The sequence below is a fragment of the Mus musculus genome, chromosome 14 (assembly GCF_000001635.26).
Source record: "Mus musculus strain C57BL/6J chromosome 14, GRCm38.p6 C57BL/6J".
NCBI classification, from domain to species: Eukaryota; Metazoa; Chordata; class Mammalia; order Rodentia; family Muridae; genus Mus; species Mus musculus.
The window spans coordinates 15,126,931-15,146,544 of record NC_000080.6 but is presented as its reverse complement, the minus strand read 5'-3'; positions in this window follow the sequence as shown (position 1 = coordinate 15,146,544).

Sequence of the window (19,614 nt, the reverse complement as noted above, 5' to 3'; positions counted from 1 at the left end):
TGCTTGGAATAATCACAGTATAGTTTTACGTTAAATCATCCTGCAGTCCTCATTGATTACTTCTCCTTCACTGGGCAATTGCAGATCATATTGATAAAGGACAGTAGAAACACCAGATGATTTCTTCCAATCACAAGAATGGAGGCTGATTTTTTTTCTCATGTATACAATAAGTAAGCACATTTATACTTGAGTTTGTCTAGACAATGGAGCAGGCCTACACTGACTAATCCAAGCTCCTGCTGCCTCTCGTTTACTATTATTCTTAAATTTTCACTTTATATTTAAATGATATCAGGCTACTTGATGTGCTTTTTTTATTAGATATTTTTTATTTACATATCAAATGTTCTCCCCATTCATAGTTTCCCCTCCAAAAATCCCGTATTCTTCTCCCCCCTCCCCCTGCCCCCAACCCACCCACTCCCGCTTCCTGACCCTGGCATTTGCCTATATTGGTGCATAGAACCTTCACAGGGCCAAAGGCCTCTCCTCCCATTGATGACCAACTAGGCCGTTCTCTGCTACATATGCAGCTAGAGCGATGAGTCCCTTCGTGTGTTTTCTTTGAATGATGGTTTAGTAGAGGGAGCTCTGGGGGTACTGGTTAGTTCATATTGTTGTTCTTTCTATGGGGCTGCAAAACCCTTCAGCTCCTTGGGTCCTATCTCTAGCTCCTTCATTGGGGACCCTGTGCTGCATCTAATGGATGACTGTGAGCATCCACTTCTATATTAGTCAGGCACTGACAGAGCCTCTCAGGAGACAGCGATATCAGGCTCCTGTCAGCAAGCCCTTGTTGGCATCTGCAATAGTGTCTGGGTTTGGTGGTGGTTTATGGGATGGATCCCCAGGTAGGTCAGTTTCTGGATGGTCATTCCTTCATTTTCTGCTCTGAGCTTTGTCTCTGTAACTCCTTCCATGGGTATTTTGTTCCCCCTTCTAAGAAGGAGCAAAGTATCCACACTTTGATCTTCCTTCTTGAGTTTCATGTGTTTTGCAAATTGTATCTTGGGTATTTTGAGCTTCTGGACTAATATCCACTTATCAATGCTTTACCTATTCCTGAAATTGATAGTTATTACTACTACAATCACAAACATTATTATTGTTGTTGTTGTTGTTGTTGTTGTTGCTGTTGTTGCTGTTGTTGTTGCTGTTATTGTTGTTATTGCTCTGTGAAAGCTCTTCTGCATTTGCTTTTTCCACAACCTTCTGTTAGTGAGATCACCTTGGTGTTACATACTCTTTTATCAAATGGAGATGTTGGAGAATAGAGGAGGAAGATTTTTGGAAGAATTTCTTTATAGAATAGTGCCAATCTGCTACAGGTGCTCTACCTCCTAGGAGAAAAGGTGGGTAGCACTGCTGCCCAGTAAAAAGAAGCAACAGAAGGCTTCTTGGAAAATTCACTGCTCCATCTTCCCTGTTCAGAGAACTAGCACACAGGCTCTCCTTCCCCTCTGCGACCAGGAAAGCATGCCAATCACAGAGACAGGTTAACAAGCTGCCTTGGTGGTGCAGGAGGCTGCTAGTTTGAACGTGCCATGGGCTCTCAGAATTCAATGGCGTGTGGGATGAGTAAAATCTCCAGTGACCAGAAAGAGGAATGGTTTGTAGGGGAAAAAAAAAGGCATCGCACAGAGTTCCTAACAGTCTTTCCAACAGGATTCTCCAGGAATAGATGCCAGCAAATAGGGATCCAAACAGAATTACAAGGGATGCTGGCTGGCCAATTCCTGAGAAACTTAAGGAAGAAATCCTGTTAGCCTCCCTGAAATAGCTCTATGTTCATCTAGATTCTAGTGACCACAAGAGGGGATGCCAGTCCATTCACCATGAGTTTGTCAAAGTGTGGCTTGGAAGTTTAAACATTTGTTTGGCCCCAAAGTATTGCATCCTCCTTCTTATTTTCCTGCTTCTCCCTTCCTTTCTTCCTGCTACCCATCAGCTGACTGGATTGCTGTTCTCAGAGAGATCCTGAGTAGACAAAGAGAAGCTAATGAAGTGCTGGAACAGCAGGCAGGTGGAAGGAATGCTGTCTCCTCTGTGGACCTAAGTGATAGAGACTCCTCAGCCCTTGCCTGCTTCCTGCTTTACTTCTTCCAGGAGGGCCTGGGTATCATTAGGACTCATTGTCCCTGGACGCTGACCAGTGTTCTAGCTCTTGTGTTAGCCTCAGAAGTCAGGATTCCTCAACAGCACACTGTTACTTCTTGATATGAGAAATTTGTAAAAGCCCTTGAAAGCCCTCTGGAACAGTCCCAGCAATCAAAGCCTGTCCTTTCTCTTCTCTGGCTCCTTCCATTCTTCAGCCACAGCTCACTGATTTCTCTTGCTGTAACTCTACTTCCATTGCCCCTTCCCCGGCATTTGCCACATTGTTTAGCCACTCTTCAGCTGACAATCTGCTAGTTTCAGCTTGACCCAAGCTTGACCAAGCTGCCACTAGCTTTACTGCCTCTGCTGCTTCTTTTTATGCATCCAGGCCAGTTCACAATACTAAGAAGAGGAGAGAGAATACTGAACAGAGAGCCTTTGATTGAGCCTATGGTTGCAAAAGCAGGACAGGCAACATAAAGGACCATCTATCTCCCAGCCACCTCACCAAGTAAGCCCAAGTAACCTGCTTGCATGATCAGAGTAGCAACATTTGAATGAATCACAGCATATCTCATACACAAATTAAGGTTTGTTTTGCTCCAATCACAATAATTCTCACATGCAAATGAAGACTTATATTAAGTAAAATTTTGTGTCTGTTCCAAACAATGCCTTTCTTCTTTATAACCAATTTCAGCAGTCCTGCTAGTGCCCACCCCTGTTCCAGAGGGAAAACACAGTAAGGTCAGAGTTCACTGAGGACCATGATAGCAAATGTCTGGACAAACTTTTTCAGGCAACTCTAAAACACTTTCGGGAACTGAGGAAACCATATTGATTACTATATTGTTTCCTCAAGGTTGCATGGAGTATGTAGGCCAGCTGCTGCACGCATAAGGCTAGCCTGCCTGATTGACAGCCCTTTTGTTCTAGGCAGGCAAGGCAATGAGGGAGAGTCACACACCTGCCGCTGAGAAATTCACTTATACTGATCCAAGGTTTTTGCTTATGTACAGAAAAACAAACATCAGAAGGAGATTTGCTTATAGAGAGAATGTAAACAACTTATCATTACCACTAAGTGATTTTTAATAGATCTTAGCAGTGCTTAACCACTAGGGGTACACTCCTCTCTCCCATCTCAGCCCATTGGAATTCCAGGAAGCAGCTGCTGAGGGAAAGCAAGGTCCCAACAGGAGTCATGGGTGATACCACATGCTTCATCTTCCCAAGCAGAGCTGATACCTGGGCCAGGCCAAAGCCTGGAGAGGGAGGAGAGCCTCCACTGCATTTCACTTCCAACTGAACCCTTTAGTGACTGTGGTCATATAAACAAATTCTCTGCATTTTCTTCTGTTAGCTAGAGTAAAAGGAAAGTGCAAGTCATCGTTTTCATTTAATAAGTTACCCACTTCCCCTGAGTGTACTTCTGAGAACTGATGGAAGTTAAAAATAAACTTGTGTTTAAACCAGGCCTATGGCACCAGGCCTGTCATTCAAGTACTCAGGAGGTTGATGCAAAAGGTGGGTGGGTTCAGGGCCAACCTGGTCTATTCAATAAGAGTATACAAAAAGGGGGAGGATCTTGCCTAGTGGCATAATTCCTGCCTACAAGTCCCTGAATACAACCCTAGTACCAAAACCAAACAAGCAAAAAGGCACTTCTATTTGTGATCTTGAATTTTACATGTTCTGTTTCTGCACCTTCCATATACCAAGCTCATTACTAAGCAGAATCAGAGATTGCCCTACTTCAGAGTCAAGGGGTGGAACATGGGAAACCCCATCTCAGAAGACAGAGCCCTCTGCTTAGAAATATCATCCAGATTCACATGTGTATCATTACAGTTCCTTTTCTAAGAATTGTTTATCTACTGGTATTGTCTACAGTTCAAGAGGACCTATACTTCTGCATGTCTTCTCTCAGTGGAAATAACAATGACAATAAAAATTATTATCAATAGGAAATGTGAACTTTACACACAGTAGAAATGTTTCCTGAGACCTGATTTAAAAGATAACGCTTATCTTGCACCCTTCAGAATGGCTATGATCAATAAAACAAATGACAGCTCATGCTGTTGAGGATGTGGAATAAGGGGAACACTCATCAATTACTAGTGGGACAGCAAACTTAAACAGCTGCTGCGGAAATTAGTATGGTGGTCCCTCAGGAAGAAAAGAATCAGTCTACTTCAAGACTCAGTTATACCACTTTTGGGCATATATGCTGCGGACCGACCCCAGTTGGCTTCCTTCAATCTGCGGGAAAAATTCCAGGGTTCCTGTTACAGGCGGGCATGGAGTTGGCAGGAAATGACAAACAAATATGAACACAAGGGAGTGTGGTATCTGAATGTATTTTCTCCAAGCAAACACCAGGCTTTTTGTTTTTGTTTTTGTTTTTGTTTTTTGAGACAGGGTTTTTCTGTGTAGCACTGGCTGTCATGGAACTCAATTTGTAGACCAGGCTAGCCTCAAACTCAGAAATCTGCCTGCCTCTGCCTCCTGAGTGCTGGGATTAAAGGTGTGCACCACCACCAGGCTTTTAATACAGAAGAAAAACAAGAAAGCCAGGCAAATACATCCTCCAAGTTACATCGACACAAAACAAAGAAGATGCATACATGATGGCAGAATGTTCAAAGTCCTTAGAGATCAGAGAAATGCAAATCAAAACAACCCTTACGCCAATCAGAATTGCTAAGATCAAAACCTCAGGTGACAACACATGTTGGAAAGGATGTGGAGGAAGAGGAACACTCCTGCATTGCTGGTGGGATTGCAAACTGGTGCAATCACTCTGGCAATCAATTTGGAGGTTCCTCAGAAAATTGGAAATAGATCTCCCTGAAGACCACTCTTGGGAATATACCCAAAAGATACCTCATCATGCCACAGGGGCACATGTTCCATTATGTTCATAGTGGCCTAATTTGTGATAGCCAGAAGCTGGAAACAACCTAGAAATCCCACCATAGAAGAATGGATGCAGAAAATGTGGTTCATTTACACAATGGATTACTACTCAGCTATTAAGATCGAGGACATTCTGAGTTTTGCAGGCAAATGGATTGAACTAGAAAATATCATTGTGAGTGAGGTAACTCAAACCCAAAAGGACATGCATGGTATATACTCACTAATAAGTGGATATTAGCAAAAAAAAAAAAAAAAAAAAAAAAAAAGATGAAGCCAGGCCATGTTTACAACTGAGAATAGGAACAACCCTTAATTAAGATCAGCTAAATACAGGGGCCAGGTGAATGCTCTGATGCAATACTAGTCTATTGTTAAACCCACCACAAGGGGTCCTTTAGTAAATACCTGATTAAGCTATTCCTCTGGGCCTAGTGAAAAACCTGCACAGGGGAATTCTGTTCTACAAACCCTTTCATGAATAATACTACAACCCACCTATTTCCTAGGCCATTGTTATTCCTGTGTATGGGTGTGACTCGGCTATTGTTCTAAGTAATTACTATGTAGACTAGCCCTGAGCTTTCTAGCTCTATTCAAGTAAATTGTAATGTCTAATTAGTTCCACTAGATGTGAATTTGAATATTACTGAATAGGTAACATTCTTACTGAATTCCAAGCTCAGGGTTGGCTTCAAGGACTATCTAGGACATTGGAGCATTGGCAAAGGCTTAGCTATATGTCAAAATCAATCCTTAAAGGAACTTATAATAAAACAATACTGAAAGAGAGCACACTGGTCCATATACCAGACTAACGTGGGGACAGGTTTCTAGTATATGTGCTATGGTAATGCCAAGGAGGCTAAGTTTCTGTGAAACTCTGCCTTGAGACTGCTTCTAGGTTTCTAAACCTGTCAGTGGATGTAGCACATATACCCACAGGCATGTTGTTCTACCACAGAGACACTTGTTCAAACATGTTTATTGCTGCTCTATTCATACAAGCCAGAAATTGAAAACAAGTTAGATATTCATCAACATATGAATAAAAAAAATGTGGTACATTTACACAATGGAGTATTACTCAGCTATTAAAATATGAAAATCAGCCAGGTGGTGGTGGCACATGCCTTTAATCCCACCACTCAGGAAACAGAGGCAGGCAGATTTCTGAGTTTGAGAGCAAACTCTGGTCTACAGAGTGAGTTCCAGGACAGCCAGGGCTACACAGAGAAACCCTGTCTCGAAAAAACAAAAAAAAAAAAAAAAAAAGAAAGAAAGAAAGAAAAATAAAAAGAAAATCAAAGATCAATTACGCTGATGAGGTAATCCAAATACAGAAAGATAAATGTATATATTCTCTAACATATGGATATTAGCTATTAAATAAGCAAATAAAGTTATTGATGACTGTGAGTGGTGGGAGTGCAACTGAAATGGGAAAATCATTTGAGGAAGGGAAGGAAAGAGGGGTATGAGGGAAGGGATATGGGAAGAGGAAACTGATATTAAGGGGTGTTTGAGTGGTAGCATGGAAACATCATATAGTAGAAGGTTCCTAAATTGCAAACATATATGAAGGCAATCTAAGTGAAATCATCAAATAATACAGGAGACACCGCTCCAATTGGGCATCTCTTATCACCAAAAGAAGTCTCCAGTGTTGGGATTGGGTTTCAGCTAATCGACTTGTTGACAAAAGGGGTCCAATGGGAATTCCTAAAGAACACAAGCTGTTGCCAAGACTATAGGTCGCTTTCCTTAAAATGGTGACACCTATAAAACTTAATGAAGTCAGAGAAGTAGAAGTGATGCCAACATAGAGCATTTATGCCTATATTCTAGTATCTTTGATATAGAAGGGTACTCTACAGCTGCAAAGGAGATACATAAACACCAACCCAGTAACACAATCTTTTATCTCAAATGTTTTCCTAACTACAAGATATGCTAGAGCAATGGTGGCACAAAGCTTATAAGAATAACCAGCCAGTATGTGACTTGACTTAAATCCCACTTCAAGAGATTGAACCCATACCTGGCACTCCTTGGATAGCCAAGAACCTGAAACTAGATATCTTAGGAACTTAGGGGGAAACCAAACACTACTGTTCTACTAAATCAGTGGTTCTCAACCCCTTTGAGGGTTGAACAACCTTTTCACAAGGGCTGAATATCAGAAATCAGTGAATATCAGATATTTACATTATGATTCATAAAAGTAGCAAAGAAACAATATAATTCATACAGTTGTAAAGTAACAATATAATTTATGGTAATCATCACAACGTGTGGAATTATATTAAAAGATTACTGTTTTAGGAAAGTTAAGAACCACTGTACTAAAGGGACAATAAAATGGCTCCTTAATGACATTCTGCTCTTCTCACAGATCATGACTTGCTCAGCCATCATCACAGAAGCTTACTTCTGCAGCAAATGGGAACACATACAGAGAGCCACAACCAGACAGTATGTATAGAGTAAAAGAGCTTGAAATGCTCAGCCATAATTGAGATGTCTCTTTCAAATCCCTCCCCTTCAAATTCAGTAGAAACCCTGCAGGAGAGGAGGTGGAAAGGATGTACGAGCCAGGGGGCACAGAGGACACCATGGAAACATAGCCATCTAAACACAAGAAGACTAGAGCTTAAAGGAGTAGTGAATACATGCCCTATCCCTAACTTAGAAACTATCTCCAACTGGTAAACACTTGCAAATAAAAATTTATTTTCCTCCAAGGGAGTCTCACTGGGAAGAATAGGCTGCATGCCCAAGTAGAAAGCCAACAGATAATGAACTTAAAGACATCATTGGAAGTTCTTTTTCTTGTAAAGCCCTGCCAAGGGTTATCCTTTTCTTTTCTCATTTTAAATTTTATCTATTTTTTTTTATTTATTTTGCTTACACAATAGACCTTTTGCATATATGCTAAGGCATCCAGTTTTGTGTTTTTATAGGATTCGTAAGTATGCCAACAAGTGGGTTTCTGCATCTATAACATCCATAACTTTTTTCTTGTGCTCTTGGTTGGCCTCTTTACCTTCTGTTTGTTTTTGTCCTATTCCAATGTGTTTGGTTTTATCATATCATATCATATCATATCATATCATATCATATCATATCATACTGTTATCATCCTTTGGATGACTGCTTGTTTCCATTTTCTTTTTTTCCCTTTTATTGACAATAGATTATTTTCTCATACATTATATCCTGATTACTGTTTCCACTTTCTCTGATCCTCTCAGTTCCTCCCCACCTATCCTCTCACTAGCATCCATTCCTTTGATGTATCTCCTTAGAAAAGAGCAGGCTTCTAAGAGATTACAAAGCCTAACAAAGCAAAATATAATAAGAGAAAAACAGTCATACTGAACAAGGCAAACCAAAAGCAGTAAAAGGACTCCAAGAAAAGGCACATGAATCAGAGACCCCCTTATTCACCCATGCAGGAGTTTCATAAAAACACTAACCTGAATGCTAGAATATGTATACAGAGAGCTTGGTGCAGAACAGTGTAGACTCTGAGCTCATTGCTTCAATCTCTGTGAGATCATATGAGCTTTGCCCAGTTGATTTAGAAAGACTTGTTTTCCTGGTGTCCTCCATACCGTCTGACTCTTATATTCTTTCTATCTCCTATTGTGTTACCTGAGCTCTTAGGGAAGGGATTCCATGGAGACATGCCATTTATAGCTGTGTGTTCCAAGGCTTCTCTCTCTATGTATATAATATCTGCCTGTGGGTCTCTGTACTTGTTTCCATCTGCTGAAGAAGAAAACTCTGATGATGGCTGAGCAAGGCACTAATCAATGAGTATAGCAGAATATCATTCGGAGTCATTTTACCCTGACATTTTTAAAATATCAGTAGTATTTGATTTTACTCTAGGTGTCTGGGCTATCTAATCTCCTGTTCTAGGTTACTCAAGCAGTGTCTGGTTTTGGTTTCATTTCATGGAGTGGGCCTTAAGTCAAATCATACATTCTCACAAGCTTTGTGCCACCATTGCCCTAATATATTTTGCAGGAAGGAAAACACTGTAGATCAAAGGTTTTGTGTTTATATTTCTCTTTTGGTAGAATGCAGAGTACCTTTTAATATTTAAGACACTAGAACATAGGGATGCAGGTTCTAGCTCCACCTCTCCACAATCAATGACTTATGTAAATGTTGTCTTCAGCAATGGGTCTTCTTGTCATTTTGTGGAAAGCAAATCACTGTTTTAGGAATAGCCTGGGTTGTTTGGAAATTTCCATGGGACCCCTTTGGCCAATAAACTATTCCCAGTACTGGAAGCTCTGACTGGTGACAAGAGATGGACTGATATGACTCCATCCCCCTCATTATTTGGAAATGTCATTAAGATTTCTTTCATACAATTTAGCAAGTTTCTATGGCACTCCCTCAAATGCCTCTCAAGTCTAGCTATCTCTCCCTGCATCCTTCCCTCAATCCCACCTCCAACCCTCCTCTCAACCTGATGCTCTCATTTCCTTCCCCGCCTGAACCTCCCATTACTGCCTCTCTTGCCCTCAGTTCACCCATAAACTCTCTTATATTTACCCCTATCAGGGAGATCCTAGTCCCCTCTGGTTCCTTTCTCTATACATAATCTCTTTAAGTCTACATTTTGTAGCTTGATTATTTAATTTACTTAAAAGCTAATATCCACATATAAGCAAATACGTACCATATTTATAATTCTTGCTCTGATTACCACACTCAGGATGGTTTTTTTTCTAGTTCAATCCATTTGCCTGAAAATTTCTTGATTTCATTATTTTCAACAGTTGAGTGTACTCCATTCTGTAAATGTACATTTTCTTTACCCATTCTTTAATTAAGGAACTTCTAGGTTGTTTCTGTTTTGTAACTGTTATGAATAGAACAGCAGTGAACATAGCTCAGCAAGTGTCTTTGTCATATGATGAATTTTCATTGGGTATATGCCAAAGAGTGTTATAGATGGTTCTTGAGGTAGATTGATTCCCATCTTTCTGAGATACCACACACTGATTTCCATAGTGGCTATAAAAATTTGCACTCCCTCTAGCAATGAAAGAGTATTCTTGCTCCACATCCTCATCATCATGATCTGTTTTTCTTTGTTTTCTAATGAGAGACAGGAATAAAGGGTAGATCCAGATGGGAAGGAAAGTGAAGAAGAACTGGAAGGAGTAGAGGGAGGGAAAACTCTAATCAAAATATATTGTATGAGAAAAAAACTATTTTCAATTAAAGAAAACAAACAAATGAAAAAATAAGATACCACCTGAGTTAGGAGGGAATCATAAAAAATACAGATGGAGGTAATCACACAGGGGAATGTCATTGCAGGAAGTCATTGAAAAAGTCACATTAACTTCTTGAAAAAGAGCTGTGATTACAATAGTCAGTCAAATGGAAATAAGTCCTATATAAGTCTGCCATTCACACAGGTCTCCCAATGTTCTGATTATGACTACTTTCGATGTGAAATTGTTTTAAAAACTTATTTGGATTCTTCAGTAGACATTTAAGAATCAAATAAATCTGACACAGAGTATTCTCTATATAAACAATGTTTTTGTATTATTAAATGAGTCAAAATTTTTCAATTGTTATAAAAAATTTATCATGGAATTTCTCCCCTTCTCTTTTCACACTCAGAAACACAAATACACATGCATGCATACACAAACACATACATATCTATCAGAACAACTGTGCAAGACCAGAGGTATAGCTGCTGACTCACATGATAGAAATAATAGACCTAAGATTCTCAGGAAGATTAGCTTTCAAAGCAACTGATCTACCAACATTAGCAGAGTAGATTCATTGGATGCATAGCCATATGCAACGGTTATATTACAGCATTAGTGGCTAACATGTATCCTTTACTACTTATCAGGCACACCATGTACACAGGCGTTCCTCACTTAATCCTTGCAATGCATCTAGCTGGGAGGTAGCAAAGCCACCTCGTCAACCCAAGTAGAATGTTGCTGTTCTCCAATTCTCTGCACTGTACCACTTCCTATGACACCAGAAAACAGGCAATAAATCAGTCTATAATAATATAGAGTCTAACTCTTTTGTGTAAATTATCCATTTCCTGTCTGAGGCTTATCAAATTTTGATTCTACTACTTTATACTTTAGGAACTTGGGCAAGGTACACTGGACCAAGATTTTATCCTCTAACTGATATTGCATTTACATATTATGTGTCAATATTTTCTCCAGAGGACCCCAAAATTATTTAAAACACTTGGATGTCTAATAGCTCAATAACACTGGACAACTCCAAGCCTCATCAAGGCTAACCTAGAAGGTTCCATATTGAGAAAACCCTTCTCTAAAATATCTCTCTCTCTCATATATATATATATATACTACTGCTGAGGACACACACACACACACTTGTACTTCTCAGCCAAGGATAGCTACAGACATGTCACAACACATAATCATAAACTTACTTAAAACATTATGAGGAGCTGGAGAGATAACTCAGTGGTTAAAAGCACTTGTTGCCCTTGCAGATGACTTGGGTTCATTTCCAACATCCACAAGATGATTCACAACCACCTGATCCAAAGAATTCAGTGTCCTCTTCTGATTCTATGGCACCAGACATGCATGCAGAATACATACAGACAAAACAGTCAGACATATAAAATAAGTCTAAAAAATAAAATAATTATTAGTTTGTGGTATATATCAATAGCTCATTTCTTGAGCAAGAACTTTGTAAATGACTACACCTATCTCAATAGCTGAGAAACCATTCAGTCTCCATTTTGTTCCTAGGAGACATTTTGAATCTTTAATCAAGTTAAATTTTTTGTTTATTATGAAATGTAAGTTTCTGTTTCTTGGAGCTGGGCTTCACCCAACCCCCATATTCATAGAATCTACCAAACACCATTGCCCCCAGAGCCACTCATTCTCAAAAATGTTATATCATGTCCCACTTTCCATAACTGTCTGGTCTTGCTCCTATAACCATGCTTATGTGCAAATTTCCCACCCTGTGGTTTTGCCCTATAAAGGGGGCTTGAGAAATTGGCCCAGAGCTGGTCCTACAAAGCCTCCTTATGGAGAGACAGCCACGGATTCAGCTCTGATATGTACACAAAATAAAGCATACATTAATTTAGCCATAATTTGGATCACTGTGATTAATATAGTGTCTAAATGGTGGCCATAGCTGAACCAGTCTGGTAATGAGTATCTCTTTATCTCTAACAGTGAGTTTTATATTGTTTTCTTTGGCTTACTTGTGACACACATTAGAGCTTGGGTTTGAGGCAGGCTAGTCTGTGAAAGTTCATGCTACTCTTAGCATGCTGAGTTAACTCACTTGTATAAAAATGGATTATGCACTATTTCAGAGATGCCTATATCAACTCTCCAGGCAGTTCTTAAGTGTGGGGCAGCAGGCACTAGACCACAGTATTCCCCTAGCTTTAGTCATCATCTTAAGTGATATCACTTTCATGACTTCTGTTTTCTCCATGTGGCTCCTGTAAGAGTCTGCTTTCTCTCCTGGCACAGGTAGAAAGCATACATAGAAATAAATACAAATTATTCAAACAGTGAGACTAATTCTAACTACCACTCCTCTTACCAGGATTATTAGGACAAAGCATGGACCATGTCAGCCCCAACAAACCAGGCTTTGCAGCATCTTTCCAGAAGTCCAATTAACAAACAGACAAACCTGAAAATCAGGGAAAAGACTTTTATTCTACCCTGTCACAACTGTAAAGGAACAAAGAGGTGTAGTAACTAAACACACACACACAGTCACACACACACACACACACACACACATACACACACACACACACACACACACACACACACACACACACACACAAGTATATATCTTGGGGTCCTAACATGAATATTGGGTTTAAATAGAAGCAAGATATATGCACAATTAGATAGTATTGGTCAAGGTGTGAGTCCACCCATCACAGACTGATCTTTGTCTCAGCTCCTGACTTGCCATATTATCAGACAGTTGTCAGATTGTATAAAACCTCTGTCTTGAGGTGCTTTTCCCCTTTAGCTGGCACTATGCTTCAGCCTTCTCCTTCTGCCATGGGACATTTAAATGTCCTAAGTTCTGTTGTTTCAATAGTCTGATGGCCAAGTATCAGGGCACACATGTCTTTTTTAATACCCTGGTTCTAGATGAGATGTTAATATGTCCTCTCTTTTTGTGAAAATGAGTATTTTAGTAAGCATTTGAGAAATATTCAATAGATACAAGTATCAACTGCCTACTGAACATGAAGTGTTTTGTGTTGAAGAGGAATGGTTGAGTAGTGACTGGTACTCTATGCCTTGTCCCTCACCAACTAAAGCTCTCTTGTGTGCCTGTAAATAGCATTTGCTATGGCCTCAGGGAACTCTATCCTGCCTTATGTAACAAGGAAATGAAATATTCCGGTCCTTCTAGTCATCTCCTTCTATGAAAGCTTTCTCAAGACTTTTGGAAGTCCACCTATACCAAATCAATATATATTTAGGCAAGTCTCAACAATGTGTGGGTGTGCTATAGATAATACAGGTAATAGGAACACTCCACAGGCATTTGGGGTGAGTTAATGCTGGAAATGTGGGATGCAAACTGTCCTTCCAGTTTGCTGCTAAATAACTAGTTCCCTGAAAATTAATGTTTCTAGTGATTTGAAATAGACCATAAGGTGATTCAAGCAGAGAACAATGCAGATCAGTTCAAAGCAGTGTGAAGAGCATTCCTGACTACTGTCCATCTGTAAAGTACACACACCATCCATCCACATCTAGAATCTATCTTTAATTGACTGCCAAATATTCCTTCTAGACTCCTCAAATTATTTTAATTATATAAAAGAAATCAGATGGACACTTCTTAAGAAGAAGGAAGCTATGCTGAAGTAAATCTCTCTGCCTTCGTCCTGCTGGGCAGATTAAAGCCATGAATAAAACATCAGAAGAACAGCAACCTGTGACAAATCTGAGGACTTAAAAAGAATCCTAAGAACTCACTGCAGTCCAGGAGAAAACTCCATGCTTTGCCAATCCGGATGGGTTTCAAGGAAAGTAATGTCACTTCTAGTTCCAATTACCCTCCTGGGAAATTTCACTTGAAAAATTCATTAGATACAATTATCACCTCCATAAATTTTACTGTCCCCTTCATAGGCTTGAGTCAGTGGAGAGCATGAGAAAATGACTTGATAAAGCAAGTGACAAATGCTATGCTTGTCTTGAAATTGTCTAAGAGATACCATGCCAGGGAGCCACCAGATATAAACAGGAAGGGCAGGCACCTCTACAGTGAATGTGCACCACACAACGTGGGTTTGATTCATAAGAAGACCAGCCATGTCAAGTATGGGTGTGTAATGAGCTACCCAAAACTCAGTGACTCAAAAGAACATACTTTCAATTACTCTCTTGAATCTTTACACTGGCTGAGCCTTGATTGCTCTGGGACAGCAGGAAACATCTTGATTCCTTCTTCTCCTCCTGGGACCATGCTATGATTTAACTCTGAAGAATCCCCACACAACTGCCTGTGTATTCAGTGTGTGGTCCCCAGGTAGAGGTGCTATTATGGGTATAGGTGGGAGCTTTAGAAGAGGTCTGAATGAAGTAGGTCACTGATGGAATCTTTTTGAAGGTACTCCCAGTCCACTGTCCTATCCTCTCTATCTCTGCTTCTCATCTGGTGTGACATGGGCATCATCTTCCTCCACACATCCCCACCACCATAAGGGTCTGCTCATGTATGGGGCCCAGCAACCCTAGGCTGATCTCTGTTAACCTGTGAGATAACCCCACTTGCTCTCAAGTTGTGTTCTTGGGTATTTTAGTCACAGACAGGCAAGTAACTAACAGGGCAGCTAGACCCTGAGGATTATCTTCATAACAACGGTAAGCATTCAACAGGGAGCCTAAAGTACCACTCAATAAGCCTCTGCTTAATTCACCTCTACCAACAAACAACCCAGTGGCCCACAGTAAGCCACTTAAGTGAGCCCCAAACCAAGAAACAAGGAAACACATTCTCCCTTCTCAGGGGTCAGAACTGTGGAGCCAGATACTAAAAGGTCCTTCCTGTATCTGTTGTCAGCTGGAGAAGACACTTTTCTAGAAATCTAGACTCCTTTCTTCCTTAGAAACATTCTTGTTCCATGAACAGAGGAGAAATGAGAGCCAGACCCAGCACCAACTGCCTGCTTCAAGAAGCCTTCTCCAGAAATACCCAGGAGAAGGTTATGGACCTCATAGTGCTCTGCAGCTGGGAGAGAGAGGGTGACCAGCTCCTCAGGCAACAGTCCTGAGAAGATGCCACTGACTAAGGTGCTCCAAAAGGAGAAAGCAACATCTAAGGCTGCAAGAGAAAACCCCTCTACAGAGCCCCATTCAGGACCTCACCCTTCCAATGGGCTGTCACTGTCTATCAGTTTGACAAATAAAGAGAAGGTTGACTGGAGCAACTTCTCTGCAGAATACTTACAGCATGAAGATGGTTCTGATAGGACATTTCTCCTCCATATTGCGCTATGGAGAAGGGAGAAAATCTGAGTGGAAGGTAGGTGGACCAGTTGGTGTTATACCCTGCAACACGTTGTAATTCAAATGCAGTTAAAAATGACTTGCATTTTTAGTTATTCTGTAATAAGACATCCAACTTTGCCAAACAACATCACTGTAATCGTTGCACAGCTTCCTTAAGATTCAGTGTCACTCCATCACCCATTGCAGGTGGCTTTTGTCTATGTAGTTGTACTCTGACTGCTATTGCCTCTGCTGTTACATTCACATTCCACATCTGGATAAGGTAACAAGCCTTTTCTGTATAAGCATTGATTTGTATAACACAGCTTTCTTGGATAACTTCTCCCTGTGTATTCCTGAGCTAATGGCCATCAACATGGCTGCAACACTTCAAAGCAAAACTGTAGTTCTCCAGTTGATTTCAGGAGAGCTAGGGGATATGAGTGTCATTTAATCACAAAATAGACTGTGACAGAGGCAGATCATGGTAAGACTCACTAGCTTTGGTTAGTTCTCTGATTGCACTAAATATCTGTTTTGAGAAATATAAGGCGCTCCAGTTTTCCCACCAGAGAACAGCATTAAATGGATCTCCCGTGTTCAGTTCATATCCAGGATGCCTTGCACACAGCAGGGTGACATGCTTGGTTTTCCAGCCTGTTCATGGCCTTTCCCCTGTCCTGCTTATTGGTAGAGACCTACCATGGTATAAAATTGTGGGACAATAAACCATGCCAGAAACTCAAGTGGGTACACACCTGAGATTTAGGCAACTTCCCGCTCCCTGCCAGATTCCTGGCCTGGAACACGTGCCACACTCCCCACATAAGGAAATGTGACCTGTGGTCAAGTAGACCCAGAACAAAGTCATGCTAATGACATACCTAGAGGCCCTGGGGGCTTAACCAATAAGCTTCCATTCCCAGGTATTCCTCCCTTCAAAAGGTATTTAATCTACAGTCCACACTGAGAAGTTGGTATGGTAAGGTATTCACCTATTTTCCATGATGAACAGCCAATAAATGATATAGACATGGACTGTCTCTTTCATCTACCATTGCCATGGGTAACATAGAAAAGGCCTTTACCTACAGAGCCACAGCTAAATCTCCCTTAGAAGGCCCTCCGTGCTCCCAGACAACCTCCACCAAGGACACACTCCTCTGAGCTAAGCCAGACCTCCCCTTGCCCTGCCCCAGGCTGGATGCTATCCTCGGCTTGCAGGTCCCCTAACTTCTGCCCTTCTGCAAATCTCAGTAGCACCTCTATGTTCAAGAGTCAGAGAATACCCTCAGCCCTAGCCTTGGTGCTGACCTGGGAACCTCTGAACCAGCTTTCCCACAGGTTAGACTGTGTTTTCCCTCCCCTGGAGCTCTCTCTGTCTCTGCACTCTCCTGAAGCCCTGCACCTGCCTGGTGGCAGTGCTGGGAGTGGTCAAGGAACAACACAAAATCTGGTGACATTTTCTATGTCAGATAAGGCACAATCATGAAACCAATATTGGTCAATGAAAAACAAAGAAAAGTATGCCCTGTGATATTATTGTCTGAGAAAGATTTCCTATCAGAGTAGATCAGAAGAGTTTGTGAAGTTTCTCAGCTCACAGAAAAAGTTTCTTCACAGAGAAGTTTCTCTTCTCCAGCTGCTTCGGCCGCTAGACTCCACTGCATGAGTAGCAACAACTGTTTTGAATCAATGAGGCAACAAAAATCATCACACTTAAAATGATAAAGTGCAAGGATAACTGTAGTCATTGATAAGATCAATCATAGGCCCACCTTCTCCTGGCTTTATCATAGCAAGCAATAAAAATCCTATTCATGTATGCTTGTTTCTAGAGTTTGTTTGTTTATTTGTTTGTTCGTTTTTTTTGCTTAGTAGCCCAGCAATCCTAAGCACTGAAATTGCCTGAAAGAAATAATCCTAAATCAGAAATTATCCATTTTTTACCCATTGTTAGTGTGTGTGTGTGTGTGTGTGTGTGTGTGTGTGTGTGTGTGTGTGTGTGTGTGTGTGTCTGTGTTTGTGTGTGTGTGTGTATCAGAAAGAAGCTTGATGAGATCTAGGCTTCTGATGTGGTAGGGTTTGGGTATGTCCTAAGAGCAATTGCTTTTCAACAGGTAGGAGAGGCAGTTTGGCTGTGTTTATCTTCATGAAACCTGGACAGCAAAATCTCAGCCACAATGGGCTACTGTTGTCTGATGGTGACCAAGACCTGTCAGTGCCCCAGCTCTCAGAATTCTTGCTGCCTCTGTCAGCACAAGGCAAAGGGAGTACAGCAGGACCCCAGGAAGCTAAGATACAAGGACTGGTTTTAAAACCCCTGCAGAAGCCGGGCATGGTGGTGCACACCTTTAATCCCAACACTCAGGAGGCAGAGGCAGGTGGATTTCTGAATTTGAGGCCAGCCTGGTCTACAAAGTGAGTTCCAGGACAGCCAGGGCTATACAGAGAAACCCTGTCTCAAAAAACAAACAAACAAACAAACAAACAAACAACAACAACAAAAACCCTGCAGAATGGTCATTCATCTCATTACTTCATACAAATTCATACAGAACGAGGATACATAGACTGTGCTTGTTTCCATAGATACCCAACTCCTCCCACAAACCTGCGCACTGCTTGAGAGCAGCATGGACAAAATTATTAATCACTAGTGCTTACAGCTGCTCATTGGAATATTGTTATATGGGGGTGGTGCTGAGGACAAATCAGAAACTCAATTCATAAATATATGAAAGTAATCACCCCTTCCTCGTGCCTTCCTCCCTCCATTTAAATAAAGGATTAACATGGTTATTTCAGTGACAATCCATGGATATGCAACTTGTATGCCATGTTTCTACACTTGAGCTAATGCTTTATGAAGTCACCTGGAACAGTGATATCTGGAGCACCAGAGGGTTTCTGCTCTTGCTCCTTCCGGGTGAAATGTCTACACAACTACCTAGAATTCCATCAGAAAACCATTGTTTCTCCCACCATTGTCAGTTTTCTGTGGCTGTAACAAGCCCCTGAGATAAATAGCTCAAAGGAATGAAGTACATATTTACTCTGTGGTTGCAGACATTTCTGCCCACGGTTCCTCGGATCCAGTGGACCATTGACTCTGCAGTTTCTGAGCCATGATATTGTGATAATCAAACAGAGAGATGGGAAGTAACTAGGATACCATTTTGCATTCCAGCATCCCAGCCTCCCAGGGATTGCCTTCCATCTCTAGGTCTAGGGTCTGCTGTTTACATGTGCCCTCAGTGGGTGACCCAGCATCCACCAGTGAGCCTGTGGGGACATTTAAAACTGTGATGCTCCCCTTGTTTATTAACTTGCTCCATCATTTTTATCATCACAGACACAGGTATACACCTGTGTGTATATATTTTGTGTGCTAGTTTCCTTTTCCTTACGTTGTCTAGCATTGGCTGCTGGGAGCTTTCACAGAGGGCCCCAGTCTTCTGCTGCTAAGCAGTGGCTGCATGTTATCTGACACTGCAGAACAAGCCAGGCTCACCTTGTGTATTTTCTCCCCCAATTCTCTAAGTCATTTCTTCAGATTCCCCTGATTCTTTGCAAATGAAACTAGGAACTAGGACTATGAGAGTTGGTTGATATTGTGGCTTTAGGTTCTCAGTAATGAGAGCAAAATTATGTGTGCTTAAAGTTAACCTGTGTACATATACCTGCCTATAAACAGTTCATATATGAGCAGCTGAATACCAAGCCAAGCAGGATTCATTGGGATGACTCTCAACTCTAATTCCTTACCACACCAGTCATGGCTTCCCCCCTGTTTTTTTTTTTTTTTTGTAATTTTTTTTCCATTTTTTATTAGGTATTTAGCTCATTTACATTTCCAATGCTATACCAAAAGTCCCCCATACCCACCCACCCACACTCCCCTACCCACCCACTCCCCCTTTTTGGCCCTGGCGTTCCCCTGTACTGGGGCATATAAAGTTTGCGTGTCCAATGGGCCTCTCTTTCCAGTGATGGCCGACTAGGCCATCTTTTGATACATATGCAGCTAGAGTCAAGA